Raw genomic sequence first — 27,739 nt, forward strand, 5'->3', positions numbered from 1 at the left:
GGGTAAATCAGACCTCCGAGTCTGCTGACCCCCGAGTCCGAAATCTGACAAGGATGCACCTGAACACTGCACCAAGAATGTGCTTCCAGTATGTAGTGTGAGACGGAGTGGGATGCTGAGCTTTGCAAGGCAAATGAAAGAAAGCCTTTAAGGACAGGGTAGAGTTACCGCTCCTTAGACGTAACCCAAGTAGGCTGAATCAAATCAGTGCCTCAGACTAAAATTTGCTTTTCACCTGGGGAACTGTAACAAACCGACGAGTCCAAGTGGAATCGGAAGGGGACAACACGACACAAATAATGAAAGAGTTGCCTGAGCTGTGTCCCCTGCTCCGGAAGGGCGGACGAGCCAAACCCGCACACTGCCCGGCGAAGCACCACGAACCCAGGGCACCGAGAGAGAAAACCAACGGCACGAGAGACATCCCGCCGTGCCGGCTCCCTTCCCGCACATCGGAGCCGCGGGTGATCTCATTTCCAGTAGTTCAGTGAAGTAAGTGCCTAAGTATGCAGGATTGGGGCCCTGGAAACCATGGAGAAACGGGGTTTCTCTTTTTATTGCGGACAACTGCGGTGCCTGCGGACTGTAGCGGCAATGCTTCTTTTCCCCAGAGGAGGACCTGGTCCTGGGATTTTAAATTTTGTTAATATATAAATGACTTTTGTAAGAAACTTTTCATTAAAAATAAAAGACTTGGAAAAAAAGGTTAAAAATATTGCCTAATTAAGTAAATACACAGATTTAAAGCATATGGATAAAAACGAGTGTTACTGTAAACACGAAGCATGTCTTTTAAAAGAATTTTGCAAAAAGATAAACTTTTTCTAACTGTATTTTGATTAAAGTTTTGAAGCTGTTTATTGTAAGTAATTGCTTTTCCTCAAGGAAAAACAGATGTATAGATGCAGGAGTTTGCTTCTTCTCCTTTGTGTGAAAGCGCGCATGAAAAGTGTTTCTATAAAAGAAATATGAGAGCTGGAATAGTTTATGTCATTGTAAAGATAATAATAAATTAGTGCTTACTGTGCCTGTAAAAGTGCAGAAGACAGTCTCTCCTGCCTGTCCTCACGCAGGCACACTTTCTGAATTCTCTGAGATTTACCATGTAGAAAATTATGGAGAGTAAAACTTGCCCTGAGAGCCTCGGAAGTTTCGTTTGTCTTTTTTTTTTTTTTTTTTAGGTTTGTACTTTAAAAAAATAACTTAAAAACTTGTAAAGTCTATATAGTGAGGTCCAGGGCTGCAATACTCTTTGTCCCTAGGAGCACTGGTCTTTACCTTTTCAGCAAACTTCTCTGGCTCCTGCTGAAAGCAAGAGAGTTTCTGGCCCTTGGCGTCAGCAGAATCCGGCCCCACAGCTCATCCACCTTTTACTCTGAGACAAAAGGTTGTAAAGGGGGCCAAAAGCTCAGCGCTTTGATACCGTTCCCAAACATATGGGAACGTACGGCTTCATGAAACTGCATTTAACAGATGTTTAAAGAAAGAGAACTAACAGATCCAGAATGTAGTAATGAGGAAAAAAGACAATGTACATAAATTCAGCTGCATGTCTCTTTATAGCGCTACCAATGCCCCGGAGACAAAATGCAAATGAGTCTACTTATTTGCAATATGACACTCTCTATTTTATATTTAATATTTTAGGTCATTACTAAAACTGATTTTCTTCCGAAGCGATTTCTTTTGGCACCTAAATGGAGGGAGATTTACACAGTCTGTGGCGTATTGTACTTTGTCAGCTCAGGGAGTCGTGAAAAAAACCTCGACTATCAATTTCAGATTTCAAAAGTAAGTGAAGAGGCCCCGTGCAGGCTCCACGCAGAAACCCGCTGCCAGCCCGCCGTCCTGGAAACATCTTTCTTTTTTTAATTTTGCAACTTCTGAGCCCCAAATTTGAGTTGTAGATAGTTTTGGAGCCCAAAGACCAACTGTTCGTTTAGCAAACCAACAATGTCTGCTCATTCTGTCCCAATCTTTTCAGCTTAAATATTCACAATGTGCCATTATTACTGAATCATTATCTGCCTTTAGCTCTGACAACAGCATCATAAGGGCTATGAAAGGCTCCTTTCTTCTCATGATTAGTCTCTAAAACATTTCCTCATCTTACAGTGCTTTGCAGCTTCCCAGAATGCACTGCTCAATTACAGTGCTGAAATTAACTGTATGCCACTCTTATTTATTGATAAAAGAATAATCAAGTGCTCCAGCCCATAGCCTGCTTTGGCCACAGGTTTTATATCAAGTTTCAAGTAATGTGTTGCGTTTGTTGTTTTTTAGTTTTTGTTTTGTTTTGTTTTGTTTTTTTTTTAACTCTTTGAATCCTCTTATAAATGGGTGGCATTGTCTGCGGCGCGGTGACAACATTGTGCCGCTCGCTGCGGCGCACAAGATAAAGCACCCTTCACTTGCGTGGGGCGATCTCGTCGAAAATAGTCGCGTACGGCCGACACTTTAAAAAATTAATCTTGAAAGGGAAGAGTTTGTTTGGTTTTTCTAATTGCTGGGACTGATTAGGCTCCAAAGGAATCAGATGTAAATAAAACCGAGATACAGAACTTGCTAAACTTCAGTCTGGAAGTTGCACGCGCGCGTTAAAAGACGCTGCGGTGCACGTTGCCGAGGGGGATTATTTTAGCCGGAGAGGATAACTGGAAGATTTCTCACATCTACCTCCATGGGCTGTTCCTCGCGTGGACCGTATTAATTGCTCAGGAACGGAATGCGGGGCTCTGGCTCTCCTACGCGGGCTGTTTTGAAACGTGACATTAAATTGTGATTTAGCAGATAACGCGCACAAAGCAAACTGCCCCAGAAACAATGGGCTCGCTTCTCCGGGGGCTGGTGCTGAAATTCCGATCGACTTCAAAGAGAGCGACTCGGGCTTCGAGTTCCTACCACTTCTACCGAAGCAAAAAGATTTTCTACCCAGTACCAAAGAATAACGTGTAATTGGGTTATAGCTTGGTCCAGCGCGAGAATGAAAATAAAAACACTTTCTAAACCTCAGAGATACTTGCTAAGCCATGTATACATTAATCATTTATACCACATGATTATTGTTCATTATTTGGGCAATAACAAATGGAAGGGTGTGGGGGTTAGTGTGGGTTTTAACAAACCACATTCTATTTAAGCAAAGCCAACTATTAAAGAAAGACCTAACTTGCCAAACCAAGATAAATATATGCCATTATTATGATCACATAAAAGCTACTACTCTCGGCATTACAATTTCTCTTATAATTGGTACTATTATAATTAAATGAATGCATATGTTTACAGTTCTTCTTTGAATGGTAAAGTGATTTAGCAATGATGGTGTCTCTAATTTCTTCTAACTGTACTGGCAAACTTCACTTAAACAGTGGTCTAAATACCACAGTGCCACAATAAATTAGTAAAGCATCTAGTAAAGACTATATATGTTGTTATTGAGTTTAAATGCTTCAGAATAACACAGCCAGTCACCCTTTGATACGGCCAGGTAAAAAAAATACACCTCTCAGATGGAATAAAGTATGGTAAAATTCTTACATCAAATAGATACGTAAAATACGAATATACGAGTAGTCACACATGCCTGGAGCCTTTTTTTTTGCAACACTGATCAAATGCAGAAAATTGTTCCCCAGGAGTATCTGCCCAATTTTAAGTAATACAGTTCAATAAGACATTTGTAAGCTGTCAGCTTACATCAGAAGGTGGCAAGACACAGGATACACATGTATCTGAAATATTCTAAGCATTTGTTTGCACTGACGCTCCAGTCACTATTATAAACTAGTGTTAGAAAAGTTAACAAGAGGTTTTTTTGGATCATCAATTTTTATCTCTATCTACTGTAAGAATTTGTGGTGTAGCACCCAACGACTTGGGTTACGGAGTGAGACTGAGCCTTGAGCCCCATGAATCATCTCCCGCATCCCAAACAATGGCACAGGGGCTTCTCCAACTCCCCTGTTGCAACGGGACTCGCGGATGGTGACCTGAAGGACTCAGTTTATAACCAGGGCAAGTATCGTCAGCATCTCCCGTAGCAGTTGTGGTTGGTAAAGAACATACCTGGAGAAACCACTCGTGGTTTAACTCAATGCACAGTGAACCTTTTGGAAAATTTAGGTTAAACTGGTTAAATTAGGACTGTCCACTCTGGATTTTATAGATCTTGCGAGTCGAGCCAGCACATGCGACTCTGCTGATGTTTCAGTTTGGGTCTGAGATATTGATTTGGACTCTGAAATTCTCCAGAAACCAGAGTTTGCTGACCCACAATGAGAGACGGCGGAAAGACAAAAGGAGAAGGATGGTGGGCTGACGCACGGGTTGTCCACACAACGAGGACGGTTCATGGCAGCGGTTCAGCAAACAGACCAGGAGGAAAATCTGTTCCATCTCCCTCCAAACCAGGTGAATATAACCAGCAGCCCTTGGAAAATCTGCCGGGGTTTCGGGCCAGTGTGCGTGGGTCATTACTCCAGAGGCTTCACAGAAGGCTAAAAAAACAGGATTTTTTTTTTCCAAATCTTTCTACTAACCCTGAGTAGTAGTTTCATTAAGAGAAAGAAGGCAAGCTGTAATGTTTAATAAGCGAAACACAGCAAATATGTGAACAGAACTTCTGACTTAATATTCTTTAACAGATGTTTTATAAAATACAGATTTAAAAGATTTGCCTGTCTTATTGTTTTGGCTGTTGCCATATTATATGGCTACATTTTCAGTCCCAGATTTTCCCAGCTGTAACAGTTAAATAGCGAGGGGTATGAGCCTCAATATTGTAGGCAAAATGCCCAAAATTATTCTCTCCCATGGAAAAACACCCCGATATAAAGGCGGTGATGAGAAGGTGGAGTTAATCCTTTTGGCAGAGGAATAATCTCCATACTCTTAAAAATGGATATGGTCATTTTAATGCACACTATTTTATGAATGATGCTTTAACTGTGCTGCCAATTAGCGGAGCCTTAAAAATACTTCACTTATACAGGCCTGATAACTGTCTTTCTTAACCTTTAACTGACCTTTTTTGGTTTTGCCATGCTCATAAACCAGCATATGAACTATCAAAGAGAACGGCACTGAACATCTATTCGAATGTTATATATTAAAAAGAGGGAAAAAAGCCCAAATAAAATGAAAAAAAAAAAAAAAAAAAAAATGAGAAAGGAATGAAACCCAGCTGGTCAGCCAACTTTTAAAAAACCAGAAAACATGCTCTTCTAATTGGAGAGAGAAGACAAGATCTGGAATAGGTGCAATTTTATGACCGCAGCCACGATTCGCCCTGTGGAGTTTGCTCGGACATCTGGAGCGGGACTGGGGCTCCCATTGATCTCTGCACTGGCAACAGGCGCTCTCCGAAGGGTAATGGATGAAATATCTTGCTCAAAAGCGTACAGAGAAGGAGGTTTTTATTTTTACCCGAGAGGTATAAGGCGCGTTTCAGATATTTGGTCTCTAGACCCTGCGGCTCCACGGCAAGTCAGAAATGAAAGGGCTGCCGAGAGCAGGCTATGGCAGCCAATCCAAGGCTATTGAGTTTTTCAAACACACCTAAAATAGACTCTGCTATATTTCATCTAAAACCGTGTGTATTCAAACATATGGCTAAGGGAAGAGAGATATGCAAAGGCTTATGCACACGCAATGTTTAGCATCCACTTTCAAAATATATCTCCCAAGAATTTCAGGAGGCTCCAAAACAGCAAATATTATTTGCTTGATTATTAACATCTTCTCCTTTTGTACCAGTCAGTTGAAAAGTATGCAATCACTGGGTATTTTTGGTGGCCTCTCAATCATGTCAAAGATCATAAGACAAGCAGATGGTGTACATCTGGGCTTACCCAGCAGTAGGAAAATATCTCCAACACAGGTAGAACGATAAAGACGGGACTCAACATACACCATTCCTTTGGACCCGGGGAATGGGATTAGTCCCGTGTTTCTATTTACCTGCCTGGAGCAAGATGACCCGGAGAGGTACAACAGCAAACAGCGCTTATGACGTGAAGGAAAAAGAAACCTTGCGACATCCCCGGCCCAGCCCTCGGCCACGCCACCGGATTAGGCTGCCTGGCTCATTTAACGCCGAGTCGAGAAGGAAGAAGTTAATGAAAGAGATTTGCAGGGAGGCAATGGGGGTGAAGCCTCCCTGGGATTTCAGCGGGGACGTGAGGAGGGGCCAGGCCACCCTGCAGCATCAATCACCAGCAGAAGGCTGTTTGTCTCTGCGGACCTGCATCGATTTGCTCTGGGAACCTGCCCCAACCTCTTGAACATTATTTAAGTTTGTTTTGGCCACATGGGCAGAGTTCAGATGAGCAACAAGTTTACGGCCAAAGTCTGCCCTGAAGTGCCGTTTTGCCCACTTGCATAAGAGCAAAAAACATCGCCCTTGGCTTGGCCTGTCCTCGTGCTGCTGGAGCCCTGAGTGGGTTTTTAGAACCAGTCTCAAAAAACAAAAGACATTTAGGAAGATTATGAGTAAGGGCCTGTTGCTATTCTGCTGTGAAGAGGGTTTATTTGGACACAAGGGATGAAACTCTCAGTATTTATTATTCACATCAGATGCAACCATGTGTGCCCTACCTCCCAACACCAAACTTTAACCTGTTTTTCCATAAAACACTCTTCAAAGAGACCGATCACCTTCCTGCTTGAGACATCCAGAAGTCTGAAAAGTTAAAAAAAGTCTTACTTTCCATCATTAAACCAGCACTATCATTATACTGCGTGGAAGCTTCTATCGTAAAGAGCGGGATACAACTGATATAGCACATAGAGGCAATGCAGAGGCTCAGCGGCTCCCGGAGCACTCGCTGCACTGTACCCAGGATCGAGATGCCATGCATAGTTCGTGTGTTCTTTCTTTTCTTCTTTTCTTTTCTTCCCTCCCCCCAAAATACCAAAATATCAGATGGCTGATGACAGGGAAGAAATGTTAACACTGTAGTTTGAAAGTTTTTAACCCTTGCCTTTCATCATCTAACACTTATTCAATCTCATGCCCTTTGCTTCACCGCTTCAAAACCTCCCGTACATACCAAGGCGATGACCACAATGTAAGCTTGTGCACTGACTGATTAGATTTAATTAGATGGATACTTTGTTCGACTGATCTTTCAGCTATAGAAAGTATAGGATTACTTAACCATATCGGTGCAAACACTGCTTGCACGTTTGAATGCAACGGATGCATGACACTGTTCCACAATAAAAAGTGCAATAGTTGGCTAAGGTGTAATGGCTGAAGTGAGATACATAAAGATCTGTTTTAACTGAGTCTGTGTCCCTGGAAGATTGTCTCATTTTTCCCCATTGTATCAGTTCGTTTAGGGAAACACGATGCCTCCATGTAGGATCCCTGTTCTGCCTGTGTTCTTAAACAACCACCACCACCTTAAACTATTATTTCTTTCCTTTAAAAAAAAAATCTCCCTTCTTTCCAGTGACCCCCCAACCACGCCGCTGCGGCAAAGCCCCAGCAAGGGATCACACCTGAACTCTTTGGCATCGTCACCTTCCCACCATTCAAGTATAATAACGAGCGCAAACCCCACGTTTTCTGCAAACACGAAGAGCTCTGCTGTTAGTAAGAGCGACGCAAACCTGACGTACAACCGACTACTTGGAGAAAGTCTATGGGCTCGGTCAGCCTGGCAAAGAAATCCTGTGTACGGCTCTGCTGGCAAACTGCTCTACTGTAACTGTACCTTATACAAATAAAAAATGCTTTTGCCAATAAAGTTCATACCAGGTCCCCCAAAGCAACGGGTTGTTTTGACAGAAATGCCTTTAACACTAAGCCTTTTGCCAGTACACAAATGCTGTACACAAAATGACAAATTTAGAAGTAACACATAATGTTAGTACTTGGACTAAAGTTTCTGCTGCAGCCATGGTTCAGTTTAAATGCTAATTTGAAAGATTATGCTTATTTTACTTCTCTTGTTGATTTATCTTTTTTATCTTTGATTACTTTTTAGTTTATTGTTTGTTCTTCACCCAGACCTTACAATTTGCAACTGAGATGAAGTCTGTTATAAAACTTTCAGTTTAATTCAATGCTCGCAGCCACGTAGGATACTGCTTTTAAAAACCAACTCCATAGAATTATTATAATCTCAATGATACCCCGAGCTCTGCTCTCCCTGGTCAATAATTAGTGTGATTGTGGCTTCACACAGTTTTCTTTTTTCCCCTGAAGCAAATACAATCTTTTTAGATCAATTTGTAGATTGTTACCCTAGAGGAGGACAACAATGTAAACAAATGTCCTTTTTTAAATACCATATTAACTCATTTAATTTGCACACAGATAAAAGCGTGAAAATATTTCCTTTTGCCAGCGGAGGGACGGCCTCGTACCCCGGCGAGCTTCCCACATCACGCCGTGGTCTGGACTAGGGAATAAACAAAAAAACCACGCGAAACCTCTGCGCTGAAAATCAAACCCACATGTGGCCTCAGTGATTTACGCCCCGAAGGGCCCCAATTCTCCGTTGTAGCGCCGCTACTTTCTGCTCCAGTGGAACTAAGCTGCTTTAACCTGGCAGCCCCGAGGAAAGGGAATCCCTGCGTGGCATTCGGCCACCACCTCCTCCGCTGGCTGGGGGACAGTGGGCACGGAGGGGAGGTCCCAGGGTCCTGGCACGGCCGGGCTGCCAAACCAGCCCTTGGGAAGTGCTGGCAGCCCGCAGAGCAGCCTTGTTACAAACTCGGCCCCATCTTGCACCAAGTTCTCTTGCCCGGCCAGGCGGCTCCTCCAGGTCCCTGGCCATCGCCGGTCCCACTCTTGGCTCTTGCACAAGTCAGAAGTTCCCCGGGACGGCAGCGCCTGCCAGACCACGTCAGATCTGGAGGAGGTTTCGCTCCGCAGAGCCCGGCAGAGGACACGGCAGCTGAAATAAGCTCATTAGGAGCAAAAGGAAGGTGAAAGAAGAGACTGGGAGGAACGGGGCGAAGCTGAGGATGCCCAGCGTGGGCTCTGGCACAAGGAACAAAACACAATTCTTACTACGAAATCATGCACGTAAGTCACTTTTGCCACCAAACCCTGCTTGCTCCTCATGTGTATTACACAACTGGAGGTCCTAAGCCGAATTTCAGCCTGGTTACTCATCTCTTAACACCAGCGCTGGGGTGGCAAAGGGGACAAAAAACAGGCAAATTTAGCTTTGCCTAACATGGAGGGTCCTCCAGGCAACTGCAGAGGAGCCCGAGAGTCTTCTGCAATCCCATTCCCAGCATCTGCCTGTGCTGCCGGGGTCGGAACAGAGGCAGCAACTTAATGAAAATCAACATTAAAACCACATTGTATCTATATGAAGAAGACAGGGCACGATTATACTAAAACACAAAGAGAAACGTGTTGTACTGACCCATTTTTCCACTGCCGCTTCCCCTACTCTTGTATGTATACCTTTCTAGTAACGGTCCTTAGTTTACTGATATGGGGAGGTAAATAGGCTTTTTATTACTCAACATGTGCAAGAAAACAACATTGTGATGAACAAGGGAGAAAAGAAGGGACCTCCAAAAGCAGAAAGGAACTCTGACTATGCAGGACAGCTAAACGAGACGTATCAATGAGTCACTGCCGCACAAACTTCACTTACTTGAAGAGGGATTCAGGAGAGAACCATCTGGGAACACCTGAAGAGCCCTTCTGCAGGCTGGAACAAGAGCTTGCAAATGCATCTTTGCCCAGACACCTTGCACATGACAGCACCTTGATGTACAGCATAAGTGTGCTATAGGAGAATAAATTTGTTTACGGCAAAACCACGGGTCTGCCTGCATACAGATAGTTTTCTCCGTCCTGTTTGAAAAGTGTACTTGGTATTCAACGGCTTTTTTGGGAGACAATACTCATCAGTCAACTGAAGCACATCATCTTGAACCATGAGTATCTCTGCAGCCAGCGACCAACTTAACACCTTGAAGGAGTTTCCCTGCTACAGTCGTGTGCCCATTTTCCCCCAAGACATATGGGTCTGTAAGTCCTGGGACACCAGTTAACTCAGAGCAGGAGAATCCTTCCTGTGTGGCTGTCTGAAACACCATTTCACCACAGGGATTTTGCCACCAGGATTTTCAGATCACAGAAATCAAAGAGGAAGGTATGTCATACGCACACACATTCCTATATACCAGTATAACCAGCATCAGCTCACTGTGGAAGATAATAAAACTCCTTGAGACCACTCTGCAGGAGGCTGCCGTTACAATTTACTCCTCGGTTGCAAGGAGGGAAACTAAGGCACATACGTTTGGGACTCAGACCAAGTACTGAGATCCACCCCAAGGAACGTGCCCAGGACATCTGCGGCCAGGACATGATCTAAATCCAACGTACTGGTGTCCCCAGCCAGCGTCTCCACCACAGGCCACGTTTCCGCTATAGATTACACTCAGACCATTAATCTTTAAAGGAGCAGAATTTGCCGCTAATGCAATCGGAAACGACAGTAAGAAAGGCTCCCGTTAATGAGAGCCAGCTTAATATAACAACCGACTTCTACATTTCTTATCTGAAAATACCTCCCCTGGAAGCTGTGGATACATTACGGGCTTAAAAAGAATTACTAATGCATTAATTCTTGTCAGATTTGTAGTGTCCTAACCCACAGCTGCTTCACCCACTGACCTGGGTAACATTAGTGATAACTATATAATTTAGTAAATGAGGGCCTGACTGTGCACCGTGTACTTGGGCTGTTATTTGGTCCCGGTGTGAGCAAGGGATACCCACTCAGGCACTGAGATTATCATTAAACAAATTTCTAGGATCTTTGGTCTGAAAATTAAACACTTTTCTTCTTTGCTATTTTGTGTTTATACTAACGCAGACCTACATGTCTGCTTTTAACCGGTAAAAGCAGCCATTCCTTTTTATCCCATGTGAATATGGGTGGGCTAATGTTAAAATGGCAGGTGCGGAGTGGAGTAAAATTGCAGTCGGGGTTTGGGGATTAAATGCTGACTTTGAGAATACACTGAAAATTGTCCTGTGTTGTGGAAAAAAAGAAATATATATATATAAAAAATTAGCGCATATTTGCAAATGAGAGAGCCAAGTGGCTGGGGATGAAGGCAGCTGTCACACTCACTCATGCAGGATGCTGGCGTTGCACACGCGTGTGAGCGGATCAGTCTGGGAACCTTTGCACAGACCCACTGCAGCCCTGGTCCCGAGCGCGGTTCTGCTGCTGTTCCCTAAAATAACCCGTCTGTGCACGGGAAGACCATGAAAACCCAACTCCTTCCCCGCCGTGAGGCAGAAACGGAGTCTCTTCCATCACAGGAAAGGAGAGAACATCCTGACAAATGCCTGTGTTTTGGACGGGTGACAAAGCTGTCATGGGAAAGAGGCGGCAGCTCCCTTTGGAGACGGGAGGTGGGGAGCGGGATCAGGAAACTTCTGAGATCTTCTGGCAGCCCAGGTCTGGCGCCGGGCCACCCATTCCCCCACTCCTCACGGCAGATCAGCGCTGAACCGCAAGCAGATTGACACCGAACGCTCAGTGCTCGCTCCGTGGTTCCTATGAAACGAATGTGCCATTCGGAGATCTGAGACCACTGGTTGCACAACCCATGTTCACCTCCGTAATTAGCACAGTCCAGTACCTCACGGGATGTTTCTGCACCGACCGAGCCCCAGGTCAGCCTGGGAAGTCACCTCTGCCACCAGCTCCAGGCAAGAGCCTGGAGAAATGTCTTGGGGACCAGGATGTGACACCTGGGCTGGTCCTGAGAATCCCCTCAGCTGTCCTCACACACATCACTCACCTCTCTTTATAGAGAGATCATATGGGAAAGAAGCTGTGCGTCTACACGGAGGGTTGGGAGGAAATTAAACTGGAACCAGGACAAAAATGTTGTAAAGCACCGTGTTTGTATGCCCCGTTCCTGGGTTCTGCAGATCGTGACCTGCCACGTGTTGCCCTGACACACTCCTCCATGTGCATCTCCCCGCTCCAGGAGTCAAAGCCGTATCCCCTGGGGACATGATCAACTTCCAGCGTTCCCAGGTAATACATACACTTGAGTTTCGCTCTCCATAAAAACTGTCAGGACTTCATCTTACTTACTTAATTCTCCTCTACGTGGAGCTGCATCAGGTGCCTGGCCTTGTGCCTGCTTTTAGGAGTCTCAATACCAAACATAACCAGAGAGAAAATGAGAGCACCTAAATTTGTTGCCTGTATGAAGGTACGTGCTGCTTACAGCTTACAGAAGGAGTAATATATATGCCTGGACAGTAATTTTACCCTGGTTTATTGATTAAAAAACAGACCGTTTCTCTTATTTCCTCAAGTTTTTGGTATGTTCTTTAACGGCGCAGTTTGATTTATGGCGTTAATGGCATTCCTGTGCAAGCAGTGGATTTCCAGTTTTTAAATATGCATATGAAAATGTTCTAAGAAGAAATGTTTTCATAAATGTTAGTATTACCCAAGTCACCATTACCAGTAAGTAATGAACTTCATATGCATGATTTCATGGGTATTTTGTTCTTAATAGCTTTTAAAACTTCAGCATAATCCTGCTGCTACCTGATGCACCAATGTCTCACTTCACTCTTTGACCACGGAAACTCCCAAGTTTTGCTGGTGTAAAACTGGAGTAACACAGTGACGAATCAGGCCCTAACACAAAGAGTACACTGTATACATTTTTATTGTATAATTTATTGTTTTTTCCACTGAGCTGGCTATATTGTTTTATCCATTTGCGTGACAGGATGTCTAGGAAACAGCTGAAAGAATTATTTGCAGTGAATTTAAAACACACTGCATTAGAAAGACGCAGACATGAAAATCTTTGTTAAGCAAATAACAGGGTGCTACCCTTGTGTCAGATGGGGAAACTTAACTCCTTCATATCATAAAGTGCACGCAGGATAGGTATGACAGCTCTGGCTCCTTTATGGCCAGTGCTGGTATCCCTGACCCAGCTTTACCTACAGGTCCCTGAGCTTTCCCAGGACACCAGTGGACAGAGAGCAGAGAAACAGCTTTCCTGTCCCAAACACGACTCTGTCTTCTCCAGCTGCATCCGTCCCTCTCCACCGATGAAAAACACATCCACGTGACCTGCTGTGACTAAACACCTAACTCTGAGAAAACCAAAGGAGGATTTCCCTTTCAGACCTGGAGGATAAATCTCATTAAATTAAAGAAAACAATCTGGTAAGAATAAAACCACAGATATCATCGCTGAGAAAACAAGAAGAGATGGGCCTAAAGGCTGCGAAAAGGCAAGAATCTTAGAGGTAGACTCCAAAACCTGATGTCGGGACTGCAAGTGCAATGGTCCAGCGCAAGCAGGGGGTACAAATAATAGGGTTTTTCATCTATCGCTGCGCACGTGCAACAAACAAGTCCCCAAGGGTTCGCTTGAGGGTGGGGTGGCCTTTCCTTCGGGTTGACAACATTCTGTAAGTGTAAGCAGGACAATGGATATTATTTATGCATCGTTTCTGAAGGTTTATCATAAGACAATGAGCCCTCAAGGCAGTTTCCAGGCTGTCTCCCTGCTTACAGAAGCCACAGCCAGGTCCCTTTACTGCTCCCCAGACCCTTCTCTGTGGCCAGTGACGACCCACCGAAGGACACGGGCATGCTGAGTGGACTCGCACAGGGCAGAACCATCCACGTCTCATCCCAAGACCTCCAGAGCTACTTGGTGCTTGCATCTTGGACGGGAACTTTTCTCACATGTTTAATTAGACCAGGACTTTCAGGTATTCAACCGTCCGTGTCTGGGACACGAGGCACAAAATCCCACCTGAGCTCTTTGCAGTTGTGCAGCACCCAAACTTCGCGCCGCAGCAGCACCCTATTCAGTGAATAGCTGCATATACTGAGGACGCGGACAAGCCGTAAGCCCAGGGTTACAGTGTACTTGTCTCTAAGAAGGTTTCTCCACAGTTAATGCTTAATCAATTTTTTTTTTCAACCGCTGTGTGTTATTGGCCAGCAATTTTATTTACCATCGACGTCCATTTTGATATTTTTAAAAATGAGATCTGCATTTGCGTCACTGAAAAAACATCCAACAATATTGCTTAAGACTTCAATAATCCTTGGGCTTGTTTCCTTTTAACCCAGAAAAGGAAGTTTTTGAAACAGTAATGGCAGCATTTACAAAACTCAGGGTTTGACATCCACTGACTAATTAATCCTCACACATTATTGCCATTTCATGGAAAGGGAAACTGAAACACAGGCAAGTCCCCAAACCCCTGAGCAGGTCAAAGGCAAAACTGGGACTGGACTTGATAAAAGCTGATTTCTCCACTAGACATAGACTCCACATCTAACTTCATGAAAGACATTTACATTCTGTATCAAATTCGAGCAGGCTTTATAAAGTGTAAGAAAACCCATCCTAACAGCTATTTAATTTCCTCCGTTGCTATTCATAGCAGCCCTGCAAAAAGTCAACAGTGTGTTACACAACAGCGTAGGTTTAGTGGCAAAGGTTTTAACAGGCTGGACAGTCAATATACATTGAAAATAAAACATATGCCAGACTCTGAACTATGGAAATCGCGGAAGCCAACGGAGCTGTGTTGTGTTACGCTAGCCAGGAATCTAACTCAATGGCTGGTACAAATACATACTAAATAAAAACCGACAATGAGCTCTGCTGCATAAATAGCATCTCTCTACACTGGCATCCTACCCACCAGCAATCGGTTGCTGAAAGAGAACGGAAAGCACACTTTTGGCATTGTCTTGAAAAAATATGACTGCTCAGAAAAAGGAGATCCAAATCCATCCCTCTCCTTGTGCAGAGAGTTGTGCACAATGTACCAGAGAAGTTCTGTCTGTTTGGGGATTTTTCTTCGGGGTTCCTCGTCAGTTGTGCAGATCAGTGACAGCAGCACAGCAAAGACTGAGGGCTGTGTGCTGGAGCTCTAGGACTTGAAATATAAATATAAAAATGCCGTTGGGGGTACCTGCTCTAGAACTGTGATCAAACTGGCAATAGTAGGTTGGGGACAGAGTTCATTCCCTACAAGTTCTTGTCCAAAATCCTACCTCCAGTCCAAGTTCTGCCCTTGGGCTCCTCTTTGGAGCAGGGATACAGCTTTTGTTTCTGCGATGGAGAGGCACACGCTTGGAAGCGAGAGCTTAGAGCAGGTCAGCACTTCACCATCCTTGGCTTCCAAAACATCTTTTTCTTTTCCCCTCCAAAGGAAATGAGGAGGTTCCTACACCCTTTAACTTGCAGTGATGGAGGAGATCGCTCACACAAGCCTTGTCTCTCTTCAGAAGGTGAACACCTCAGGTTCTCCTTGGGGACAGGAACAACGTGTTTTTAAAAAGAACTCTCCCAAGCCACAAACTCTGCAAACAAGTTCAGATGAAGACAAATGATGTCTACCACCAATTTCTTTCAGTTTCTACAAGCTCTGGACCAGACACTTTAATACTGCCTTTGTGTGCCTTATCAGGAGAGGGCACAAAAAGTGGCTGTAAGATCCACCACACTAAAAAGAAGTGGTGAAAAAATATACATACGCAAAAGAAAATATGTAGTTGGCCTCAAGTTGATCTTGGGAACTATTTCTTCCTAGAAAGGGTCATGGGGCATTGGAACAGGCTGCCCAGGGCAGTGGTGGAGTCACCGTCCCCGCAGGGTTAAACAGATGCGGAGATGAGGTTCTCAGGGACATGAGGTAGAGCCAGAGTTCTGTTATGGGTGGACTGGATGATCCTGAGGGTCTCTTCCAACAGAAACGATTCTATGATTCTACGTTTTGAAGTCATTTCAGCTGCCCCTCTTCTTTTCAGAAAAATGAGTTGTTCCACCACCACCAGAGCAAACAAAGCCTCGTTTCCTGAGGATTTGCATTGCATGTCTTCATTCCTCCCAGGACAACATCCTGCGCTTCTCCCCCAACTCCTTTATGATTCATCTTCCCCTTCCCTGCGATTCCTCCCTTCCCGACCTCTGGCCCCCACATCTGGAGGAGCCAGAGGCAGCTTGCGTGTGGTTGGGGACAGACAAAGGTGAGGCTCACCCTGCCGACGTTCTTCCCAGGAGGATATGGATGGGGGTGTTTCTTCCCTGTTTAGCCACCATTTTCAACAAAAAAACCCACCAAAACTCGGTGTCTTTGAAGAGGTTTTAATCTGTCTGTCACACTGGAATGAAATTAGCCAAAGGGATAAACGTTACGTGAGCATTACCTACAGACAGAGGGGAAGCTGTTGCAGAAATCAAGCTAAAATATGACAGGACTGAGAGGCACAGCTAGGGAAACCACTTCCACTTCACAAATTATCCCAAGCCCCAGACGACTGAGCGGAGTGAGTCCCCAGGTCTGAATTTAGCAGCCCACAGGGCAGCTTGCCCTGTCCCGGCAGCGCACCGGTACCCGTCTCTTCCTTCAAAGGGAAGAGCACATGAGCTTCTTTCTGCAAATCCCTTGAAGGATGTTCCCCTGCCCTGGGAGGTACAGAGATTCGGATGCATGGTTTAGGGAAAGGGCTACACCTTAGAGCTTAGAAACGAAGGTAAAGGGAGCTGCGTTCAGCCCAGGTGCAGAACAGCAAGGGCTGGTCTTGAACACATTGGCAACTTCAGAATGTCTTACGGTGGCAACCTGACAAGGTTGTGTTTCAACAGGAACACGTTATCTCTCTTCCCAAGGCTGGGCAGGACACTTCTAACAGACAACTCAACAGGCCCTAACAAGTGATTAAATAAGTTAGGTTTGGGGGGTATTTTTTTTTTTCCTTTTCTGTTCCAACACTTAAAGCCTGTATTCCCGAGTCAGTTGGAGCAAAGACCTCGCGCCAGCAGGGCTGATAAGGACAACACACCCTCCCAGGTGGATCTCGCGGGCAACGAGATGGATGGGGAGGCTGATACCGCCGCAGCAGCGACGGTTTTGCCTGCGCCGATGCCAACGGCACAGTTCTGCGGGAGGAAGAGGAGCAGCGAGGAAGGAGCCTTTGCCATGCAGTGGGCTGAGGATGGTTTATGGGGATGGCAGAATGGATGTGGTTAAAATTTTAATCAGGATGACATGTGTTGTTGACATATGGCAACGCACCACCATCTGGATTCAGAAACAGACCTGGGTTTTCAAGCTGTTGCTGGCCAAAGCCAAGAACATTGCTGAGGTGCTAGGTCAGCCTGGCTGGGAAGGGTTCTGCCAGCAATCCCTCTTGACACAGTATTGCTTTCATTAAAGCAGCCTGCCTGCCTACCCATCTGAGGTGAAAGAGGGATAAAGTCCACGAAAGGTGGAAGAAACAGCGAGAGAAAAGGTCAAAAAAAAAAGGGAGTTGAGCTCATGCACCCACTTTCTGCCCCGTTTCGGCCTCGGCAGCGGACTCAGGTCACTCAACTGCCGCCACATATTTTGTGGTCTTGGAGGGGAAGGGATGTCTTTGGGTAAGCGGTGTCTTTGGCTCTCGGCAGGAGTTTCTGCCGGCCTCCCAACAGCAGGCATCCAGCACAAGAACAAAGCACCTGAGGTTCAACTCGCTTAACCATTTCATGTCCCCGGCAAAGCCAAGTGTGGGCTCGGTTACCTCCAGCCAAGGGGGGGAGGAAAGGAGAGAGGGAGGAAAATGGAAACCACGTTTCTGTAGACTGATCTAACAAAGTAACAAAAGCAAACGAAATAGAAAATTCCGAGACAACTCTTAAAGGCTTAAAATGTCAAAGCAGCTAACATTTTATCCTAGCAGAATTCCTCTGGGATTAGCCTGGCTTTCCAGGCATAATAAAGTGTTTTACAGTTCCTTTCTTTTACCCATCCCATTTCTCTTTTTTTATTTGCATAACACTCTCATCAATTAGTGCGTCTCTGTTTGCTCTCAAACAAATCCCGTGCTCAGGGCTAAAACTACCGTGCAGGAGAGATCCCGGCGACTCCTGCCCGTCGGGAGCTGCCTTGCTCCCGTCTGACGTCCCGCTCGCCTGGAAGGGTTCGGCTCCCGGCGTCACTGACCCGAACGCAAGTTGCCGGGGGGTAAGGAGGGGGCTCAGCACCTCTGAAATTTGGCTTCGAATGATTATGTTGCCGTGAAACGTGCCTCAGCCTAACAAAAGCCGTGGGTTCGGATACACACCGCATAAGGACTTACTCCACGGACACAGCGAGGAAGAGACTCGCGCGCCAGCTGAGATCAACAGCAGAAATTCCTCTTTCCTTTGGCAAAGCCAGGCTTGCATCCTTTGTCTACAAAGGGATTACCTATAAAATTCTCAACGCCGAGGCTTGTGTAATTTCAGTCTAATTTCAGAGAGAAATAGTAAAAACAAAATTTTAGAGCTTTCATGTGTGTCTTAATAAGACGCCATTCCCCAAATGCTGCTCCCCAAGAAGAAACGGAGATGGCACTTTCACCTCCACCTTTCTTTTGGTTTGCTTAATGTTTGGAAACTCCAAACTTCAGAGCACAAGAGGATGAATTTATGATACAGGAGGCATTAAGTGCAAGCCCTAAGAACAGTGACACAATTAACAGCTAACGTATGTGTCTCATATTCCTCCTTTTGCAATGCAAGAACACAGCTACATTTTAAAGTTTTGTTAAGCAGCATTATACAGGACAGATTCCACACAGCACTTTCTATTATAAATTTAAATATGAATGGGAATTACACCACATTTTCTTCTACTACGAGTTCATTTTTGGAAAGCCACAAACAAGTTGGAGATTAACATCAGTCATCCCAGACTTCAGACAACACTGCTACAAGCTGGGAAGTAGAGGTATTAAAATTTATGTTCACCACTTGCAAAACTATTAGCTAGTTTGGAGTGCACATACATATTTTGTGCATATCCACCCTAAAAAGCCATAACGTTACGTTCCGCATGTCAATATAAAATTTGCAATGACTCCCTTTTAGATATTAATTTCAGTGAAATAGCTAGCCCTAGTGCCTGCAGAACGCAAGATTAAAATAAGTATTTTATTTCTCAATCTATGTAAAGAAGAGAACTATTCCCTTGAAAAATGTCCCCTTGATATATTTTGTAAATAGGTTAATACAATTTGAAATTAAACTCGATTCTGCTGCATGATATTATAATGTCAGAAACACATTCCAGAGGAAAAGCTGGCATTAATCATCGATTCCAGAACACAGTTACTATTCCACCATAAAGCAGTGATGCCCACAGAAGGTTACACAGTCCACATGAAACGAAGACGCTCAGCAGCCCAAGGAGTTGCTGTCACCGGCTTAACTAAGCCCGGCGAGCAGCCTTATGCGCGGTTTGTGAGAGAGGAGCCTGTGACCTCCATCCCAGCACTGGGTCCCAGCCAGGTGAGGTTTGGGTGTTCTCCGAGTATGAACACAAAGCGCTTTCAAAGGCTCACACAAAAATGCAGGTGAGTTAAAAGAAGATTAGTTTTTAAAAAAACCTCTATATCCCAACTCTGCATTCTCTTGGATTTTGTTTAAAGCTAGGGAGAGAGAACGCCTCTTGGAAAATTTGGAAAGTAATTATGATTCTCCTTTGGGTTTTACTTTAATAATCACAGGTTTACCCTAAAGTTGTGTTCTACTTCCATTATTTTACAAACATAACAATCTCAAATAAAACAGAACTGGATACATTATTTACTCAGCCACCAGCCCTTAACTATCACTAACCAAGGCTCAGCCACCTCACCTTCCTCCTCAGACATCCACACCCCCACTTATCCACTTCCCTCCATTTTAACCTTGTGTCAATGTTTTCTATCTTCTTTTTCCTTTCTCTCTGCTTCCCTCTCATTCTTACTACAGTTATTACTTAACCTTCAGGTACCCACTTAAGCAACCCACCAAATAGCAATAATGATCGCACAGAGTCAATAGCGTGGTACATAATCACCTTGCCTACTGTGCTAATGTCAGTTATCTTTTCCTAATGTATGTGACACGCTTTATCTTTGCCGAGTGGCAGGAGCGAATTACGTTTGTTTGGGATCAGCTATTGTTACTGCACCTGGCATTTTTTTTCCCAGTTCTTAAACTGTGGGTTTTTATTTGTTTGCTTTTAAGCAAAAAAGAATGCATCAACATGTAAAGAAAAACAAGAAAGAAGTAACACAAGATTCTCCTGTCACATCCATGCAAACTCGTCTCTGAAGATGATGGAGTTCTACTGGCCAAATTATGCTCCTGTGACATCCACACTGTTTTAACAGCTTTAACTGTGCCACATTACTGCCTGGATGCTACTCAGAGATAGGGCACGGCACCCACAGCCCTCTGTTTCCCTACAAGTTATTTTTTTTCACCCCTTATTTACAGATTTTTTGGGGTTTTGGTTATCTGGCTTTATTTTTTTGATAGCTTTTATTTTTTTTTTTTGAAGTACCAACAGCCAGGTCTGTCCTGAGGAAAACCACACCAGGCAGAGGGATGAGCTGCAGAGCTGGACCCTGGACAAGGAGGATCCATTGCAAAGCTGGATGTTCCCTGAACCCTACGTGCCAAACTGGTAACCCAAAGCAAGTCAGGTCTCGGGGTGTAAAGCTCCTGTAATTTGTATTAACTTCTAACGTTCTCCTGGCCGTGAAGCCGCAGCTCCGGGGCAGGCAAGCACAGACCCGGGTATTTTCCTGGAGGAGTTTGCTCTGAAAAGCTGATTTTGGGGCAACATCAGACACTCTGTAGGCTGCAGTTATCTCTGGAAGTGGAGTGGTTCGGTCGTTTACACCGAAACTGTAATCTGCATAAACAGATCCTCAGAAATGTCCTCTTAGTACTTCAGTTCACTTTTGTAACAGCGTGGGTATATCCAGCCAGCTCCACAGAGAGAACCAATCCAAATACACTGAGGGAAGAACTTATTTTACATTTCTGAATCCTTTAATAATATTTGCTCTGAAGGTCTTCTATTCCCTCTACCAGAGACAGAGAGGGAAAGAGAAGGAGAAAGGCAGATACACGTACACAGAGAAACATACGCATTTAACATGATGCCAAACCTTTATCTGGCCTTAAAAACTGGCAGAAGGGCTGACTTCTTTATAGCATTAGACCATTAAAGCTACAAAACCTCAATTAAAAAAACGCCAGAAGATTTTTTTTTTACTTTATTCCAGAAGGATATAAAACTAGTTATGAGGAAAAAAATCTGCTTTTTACATGGAAAGTCCAACCATAATTACTGCCACACTTAATGTTACTGCACACCAGCAGGACTCTAACTTCCATGTAATTATTTTTTATTTACTATTTGTTTTGCACTTTCTATTCTGTAGTTGATAAGGCATAAAAAAATCCAAATTAAATAATATAATGTATCATTAATATGGTCACAAACACACTGAACGAGTCAGTTTTCCCTTGGTTTATTCTTGCCCATAAGCAATTCATGGACAATAGGAAGGAGTGGTGCACAGCACAACCGGGATTCAGCCCCAAACAACACCTTCTGTGACTACTTCCATCACCAACACGAAAAACCTAACCCTATATTCCTCAAAAATAAATTATGGTAAGCTTTTTAATAAAGTAACAAGAAGACACAGGCCCTTTATTTCTCTTTGGCAGGTCTAATTTTAGACGTGGCACGAGAACTGTGCATGCTCTTAATTGTGTTTACCCTCTTTAGACAGGTTTCAAGATGCAATCCTAGCAAGGTCTCTGGTTTAGATCTTGGTGTTTATCTACCACAGCGGTATCTGTCTTAGGAATATACAGGGCTGATAAGAGGGATAAATCCAATGGGAGCACTAAGAGCACAGTAATCGGCCTGTGCCCCAATAGATTTCAATCTGTTTGGGGGGAAACCAAGCTGCAGTGTAGAGGACAGGAAAAACTGAGGGTAGAAGAGGTTGATGCCCATTACTTTGTGCTCTGGAAGAGGCAATCTCAGGGCCGAGGAAGATCACTTCCCATATTCTTTGCAAGCACATCCACCACTGGGAGCACCAGGAGATGTTACAAGACCGGACAGAAACCAGAAAGTTCTCAATACGCGTGGGCACATGGTGTTTCTCCCACACGATGGCCATACTCATCCTGGCCAGCTTCCAACTCTTGTAATTACACGCTGGTGACCCAAGGACCCCTCGCAGTTTCCATAGGTTGTGTTAGTTTTCATTTCCTATTGTGTTCCTTTCTACTTTCTCAGAATTGCCACGCACAGCCCCAGAGACACCTGCATTTTGCAGACGAAGCTACAGAATGCCGGGAAACTTAATTCATTTATTACTGTAAATCTGGTTTGGTGCTAGGAGGTGCTAAAACAGTGTAAGATCAGTAACGGCAAACCCGGGCAACGCTGGTTATTTTAAGAGGAAAACCAATGTTTCGCATAGGTTCTCCTTTCAGAGACACACCATGAGAAAGGTTTTTTCTAGAAAGACTTTTTTTGCACTGACTCCAACCCCTCCGATGGCCCCAGCTCTGGGTGCTGCCTTCAACGCGTGCTCGTTTCCTTTTCCGAGGGGAGAGGAGTTAAACGTGAGAAAGTGGGGCGTGCGAGGCAGGTTGGGGATGTGCTGCAGGGAAGACAGGGTTAAACCAGCCCTGAGCACTATGGAGCATGTTTGAAGGAAGTCTCACAAAAGTAATTTTAACTCTCTCTGTCTCGCTCCCTCCCTCCCTCATCTTCCCGGTTGTACGTTATTCCTCATTCTTTACATTGCGGTTATATTTATTCCTCGTCCCATTGAAGCTGCATATTAAAAGTGCCAGTTCCAAGCTTCTGCTGTACAAGGGGAAAGAAAGGAAAAAAAAAAAGATGAAAAAAGAAAGGAAGAAAAGTGCTGGTATTCAGTTCCTGTGAGCTCTTGCTCACTTTGAGCACTGTTCCTATTACACAATAATGTGTTATTTTGTTGAATTTTGGCATCCATCTAGCTTGTCTGGTCAGGAGCCAAAAAATTAGAGTGTGTCAGTCCACCAGTTCCTCTGCAGAGAAGCGTTCCCCTCGCCCAGCGCGTGCTCCGCGCTCCTGGCCCCGGGCCAGCAAGGGAAATCCATTTTACATAAAGAACGCACAGAGCTCAAGAGCTCCGAGACTTTTTACCTACTAAAATAACTTTATGGACAAATGCCAGTCTGCGAGACACAGGCGGCAGAGAACATTTGGCACCGAAAACAAGGTAAAGCGCTCCGCAGAGGTACCGAAAGTTTTGTGTGTGTGTGTGTGTTGTTGGTTTTTTTCTTTTTCTTTATTATTTTTTTTTTTCCAGAAACGAGGAAATGGCTGTCAGTGCCGTCGTGGCACGTCACGTGACTTGGCAGCGCCCGCCCCATTGGCCGGCCCCGCCGCCGAGGCAGCCGCCATGTAAGGAGCGGAGAGCTTCGCCCCTCGCTGCATCCTTAAAATGGCGGACCTGCCGCGCGCCCGGCGAGGCGAGCCCAGCCCAGCCACAGCCGCACGGATTCTTTTTTCTTCTTTTTAGTTCCCCCTCTTTTTTTTTTTTTTCCCCTCTTTTTCCCCCCTCCTTCCCCCTCCGCTGAAGTTTTTATAAACCTTTACAGATTTGAGTAGAAACAGATTTCTCGCAACTCGCTCCGCGTCTCAATTTCACAGCTCAGCATACACTCAGGCACTGTCAAAAGCTTGACAGCGTTCCAGGGAAAATATTAACTGTAAACTTTCCAACAGGAATTGAAGGGCACGCACGGCTCCCGTCAGGATGTCCCCTCCGCCAAGCGCGGACAAAGCCAATGTTTTCACAGGTCCCCAAAGCTCAAAAGCCACCGCCACCCCCAAGATGGTCCCGCTTGGGCGCAGTTAAGCGGGACGGCTCCTCTGCAGCGACGGAGCCTCGCGCTCGCAGCCCGGCCCGTGGAACACTGCATGCTCTGGTGTATAAATATTTGCCTCTGGCTAAAGTTCAAGCAGCCCCTCTGTGGCTGCCAGACACAACAGAAAACCAACATCCAAGGGAAAGTGTTTGCTGCAGCACTGGCCAACGCAGCGCCTGCCAGCAAGGGAACCAAACCGGCCCGTGGGCGCTTATCTCCAAGTACCTGGCCAACCGCCACCCTTCCCGGGAAATGGTTAATGTATTTAACGTGCCTGTCGGTAACGTATTTAACAGACCCGCTCGCCCTCGCTTGCACTGAGGGCCTGCCATGTGGGGTCTGTGATGGCAGAGGGCAAACATGTCTCTCCCAAGAGATTAACCCTTCGCTAAGTGAATCATGGAATCATAGAACCACTTTGGTTGGAGAAGATGCTCAAGAGAGAGTCCAACCATTAACCCAACAGTCACTAACCCACCTCCCTAAGAACCTCATCTCTGCGTCTTTTAAACCCCTCCAGGGATGGTGACTCCAGCACTGCCCTGGGCAGCCTGTTCCAGTGCCCGACAGCCCTTTCCGTGAATAATTTTTTTCCTAATATCCAATCTAAACATCCCCTGGTGCAACTTGAGGCCATTTCCTCTTGTCCTGTCACTTGTTACTTGGGAGAAGAGACCAGCACCCTCCATGCTACAACCTCCTTTCAAGTGGTTGTAGACAGCGAGGTCTCCCCTCAGCCTCCTGTTCTCCGGGCTGAACCCCCAGGTCCCTCAGCTGCTCCTCACAGGACTTGTGCTTCAAATGTCACCAATGCCACCAGTTAGCTCGGGCACTTTCTGCCCCATTTCGGAAGCTGGGCTGTTATCTCAGGCTGGAACCCGCGCACTCGCACACAAAAGCTTGCAGATGGTTTCTCCTCTGCAGAGCCAACTGCTGGGAAGAGACGACAGAAGAGCGGCCACATACGGGATGTCTTTCAGCAGCAAAAATTAATAGATTTTGAAATATACAGCACTGCTTGGTGATGCAACGCTGTTTAAGGGATACAAAAATAAATTTTCTCACCCCTCTCCCACCCTCCAAACCAAACATTACTTAGAATCTTCACCAAATAAGGGTAGCAAAATACAAGTAATTCAACTCATGAATCAGCAGCTTCAGATATTCATAAAATCACTGCAGAAAGATAAAGAGAGAAGAAAAAAAAACTATCTAGGGGAACCCTACAGGAGGCCTGGTTGTGATCATGGCTGTTATTATTGCGGTCATCCTTGAACCAGTTTCCCAATATACCAATAATTGTGGTGTTAAAATGCAGTAAATGAACAATGCCAAGACCCTGCACATCTGACTTGTTCATGCCGTAAATTAAACACGACTTTACTGTGAACAAATGTGAAAAACTGTATTTTGGGAAAATGTCTCAAAGAAAGAAAGAAAGGGGAATTAAGGAGGGAAGGAAAGAGAGAGAGAGAGAAAGAAAAAGAAAGCCTTAATAGTATAGTTTAACTAAAATGCAAAGAGAGATATAGATAATTATTCTGGCATAGCCTTTAATAAACAAATTTAAGCCACCTAAATATTTGAGTATTTTCTCAGAGTATACAAACTGAAGTAGATGTTATATAGCAAGTTATGGAATTTGCTATAGCTCTAAATCGGCAAAAAAATCAGTACTCATTATTCCTCTCTTAGTCTAGGTTTAAAAAGTTGCAAGTTCACTGCAAGCTCCCCCCAGATAATCTATCAACTAATCCCATTTTCTACTCCATTTTCTTAATATGAGTCTTAAGTACTCTGCTTGCCCGGTCCGACCCGACACCAGCCGGCGAGCGGTGGATGATGTCCGTTCGTCCATCGCCTTTAGACCTAAGAAGCCCGGCACTAATAGTATCAGGATGGGCTTCCAGGAGGCCCAGGCGAATCATGTGAAAGAGGATCACAGAGGAATGTTCTGTTGCCACTGTGAACAGCACAGAATTAACTCTGAGATGCTTCCTTCTGCTGCCCTGTTTGTCCGAAAGGTCAAGACGATTAGTAGCTCTTGTGTACTCAGAACCCACCGTCAAAACAAAATGTATGCTAAACTTTCATCTATTTTAAACAGACGCACTTAGGAAGGGTCGTTTAAGATGTGTTTAAGGTGTAGTGAGTTTTGATTTTTCATTCTGCTCCTTAGCTGCTGTGCAACAACAGCTGCCTGTTAACTTTTTGCTATTTTGAGAAGATTCAAGAAGGTTATTTTGAAGCACAACTATCTTTTTCCTGGTAAATATAAAGAAAGAAACAAAGAATGTAGACAGAAGAAAGCAGGCCTGATGTTTAAGTCATCATGCATGAAAAAAATACCAGACACCAAAACCAAAACCCACACAACAGTAAACTGGCAAGCCTAATTCATTAAAACAATTATTCCATCAGGCGGATCTCTATGGAAATATATAGGTTGCTTACCACAGTAAGGATTCCTTTACCAGTCGTATCTTTGAACTCCAAAGATTAAAAAGCAGATACACTGAAAGCATTAAAATTGTTCAAGTGCTTTCATACGGTGTTTGTCTACATTATGCAGAAGAAAAGGTACTTACCAGTTCTTAATTGACTATATATTTAAGAATGATCATAGCAACATATTCAGCATATTACCAACGGGTATGAAATGTTACACCCAATAAATGTTGTGTGACACGTACCTAATGGGTATTCTATCGTACTCAAAGAGTATAAAACAAATACAGAAAAAATCCCATCCAATTGTATCTTTTTCATTGGGCATCAATGTAAATATAGACTGAAGCAATCAAAATGCTGGAAATATAAATATTCCTTTTAAAGCCACTGAATCCATCACTTTACTAGGAAAGGCTTAGCTATGTTATTTGCAATTCCCTCATTGCACAACAATGTACATTACTGTCTGTAAGCTCTAATTTGGCATGGCGCATCATTAATGACCTGAATGGTGGCTGTTTCACACATACATATTTAATTACAACAGCTGAACAAATTACATATTTATGCTTTATAAAGGGGATTGCCAGTCTAATTCATTTGCTATGCATGCAGGTACAGGGCTCCATCTGCAACAGCATCTGCACAACAAGAGCTAACAATTATCCATTGTAAGTGAGTGAGTGTATCTGGTGAAACCTGTAAGAGATGCAATCGCATTAACCACTTCACTGCCTACAAACTAGTATTTTCTCAATGGACCACAATATTTTAAATAATTTATCAACGATAACACTACTTTGCATTTTCGCAACATCCCTCATCCGAACACCTCGGAGCACTTTATATGCTATAAAAAATTAAGCCTTAAACACTCCTGCGAGGCGAGTAGCTCTTATCCCAACAGCGTAGACGGGGGAAGGGGCTGATTCCTCAAAAGGCACCAGGGGCTTCAAGGGACCTGTGCTGATTTACATTATTTTAACCTATGATCCCCAGTTAAAGGTGACTTGCCCTATGTGAAAGGTGAGACAAAAAATCAGTGGCAAAGAAAGAGAGTCAGATCTCCGTTAAATTAATACAGTGGTTTAAGCCTTAGAAGACTTGGCTTCCATGGGCTTTTGATCAAGCTTAAAATTATTATCCAAAACCCACCATCCCCAATTGTACAAAAACTCTTACTGAATTATCTAACAAGCCTTCCAAAACATGAGTAATTATTTCTAAAAATTCATGGAGAAATAGCGAGAGATCAGAATGCTGGAAAAATATAAATGTGATCTAAATCTTCCAGAGAGAAGGGAAGAGTAATCCTGGCAGTAATAGTCCAAACTAATGTTTACAGAGTAAAAAATTAACAGAACAAAATCAAAGCACATCAGGGAGACAACTGAGCTGCCTGAACCAATTAGCATTACTGTTTTAGCACTGATATTTTTTGACAAACTAGATATATCTATGGTGTACATCAAGTAGAATTACAGTGTTGATAGAACAATAGAAGTTGTATATTTAGATTCTGGCAAAGTCCTTAGTA

General features: G+C 44.2%; 1 protein-coding gene and 1 long non-coding RNA gene across 20 annotated transcripts in view; one reads left to right on the forward strand and one right to left on the reverse strand.

The window, feature by feature from the left end:
• The window catches only part of NFIA (nuclear factor I A), a 349,358-nt gene that overhangs the window by 156,228 nt on the left and 165,391 nt on the right, over positions 1 to 27,739 (reverse strand). The gene's annotated exons all lie outside the window — the stretch shown is intronic.
• LOC139828274 (uncharacterized) lies at positions 22,746 to 23,498 on the forward strand. The gene is made up of 2 exons (XR_011739711.1): positions 22,746 to 23,099; positions 23,190 to 23,498. It is a non-coding gene; the product is annotated as an uncharacterized lncRNA (long non-coding RNA).

Source organism: Patagioenas fasciata, chromosome 6 (genome assembly GCF_037038585.1).
Source record: "Patagioenas fasciata isolate bPatFas1 chromosome 6, bPatFas1.hap1, whole genome shotgun sequence".
Taxonomy (NCBI): domain Eukaryota; kingdom Metazoa; phylum Chordata; class Aves; order Columbiformes; family Columbidae; genus Patagioenas; species Patagioenas fasciata.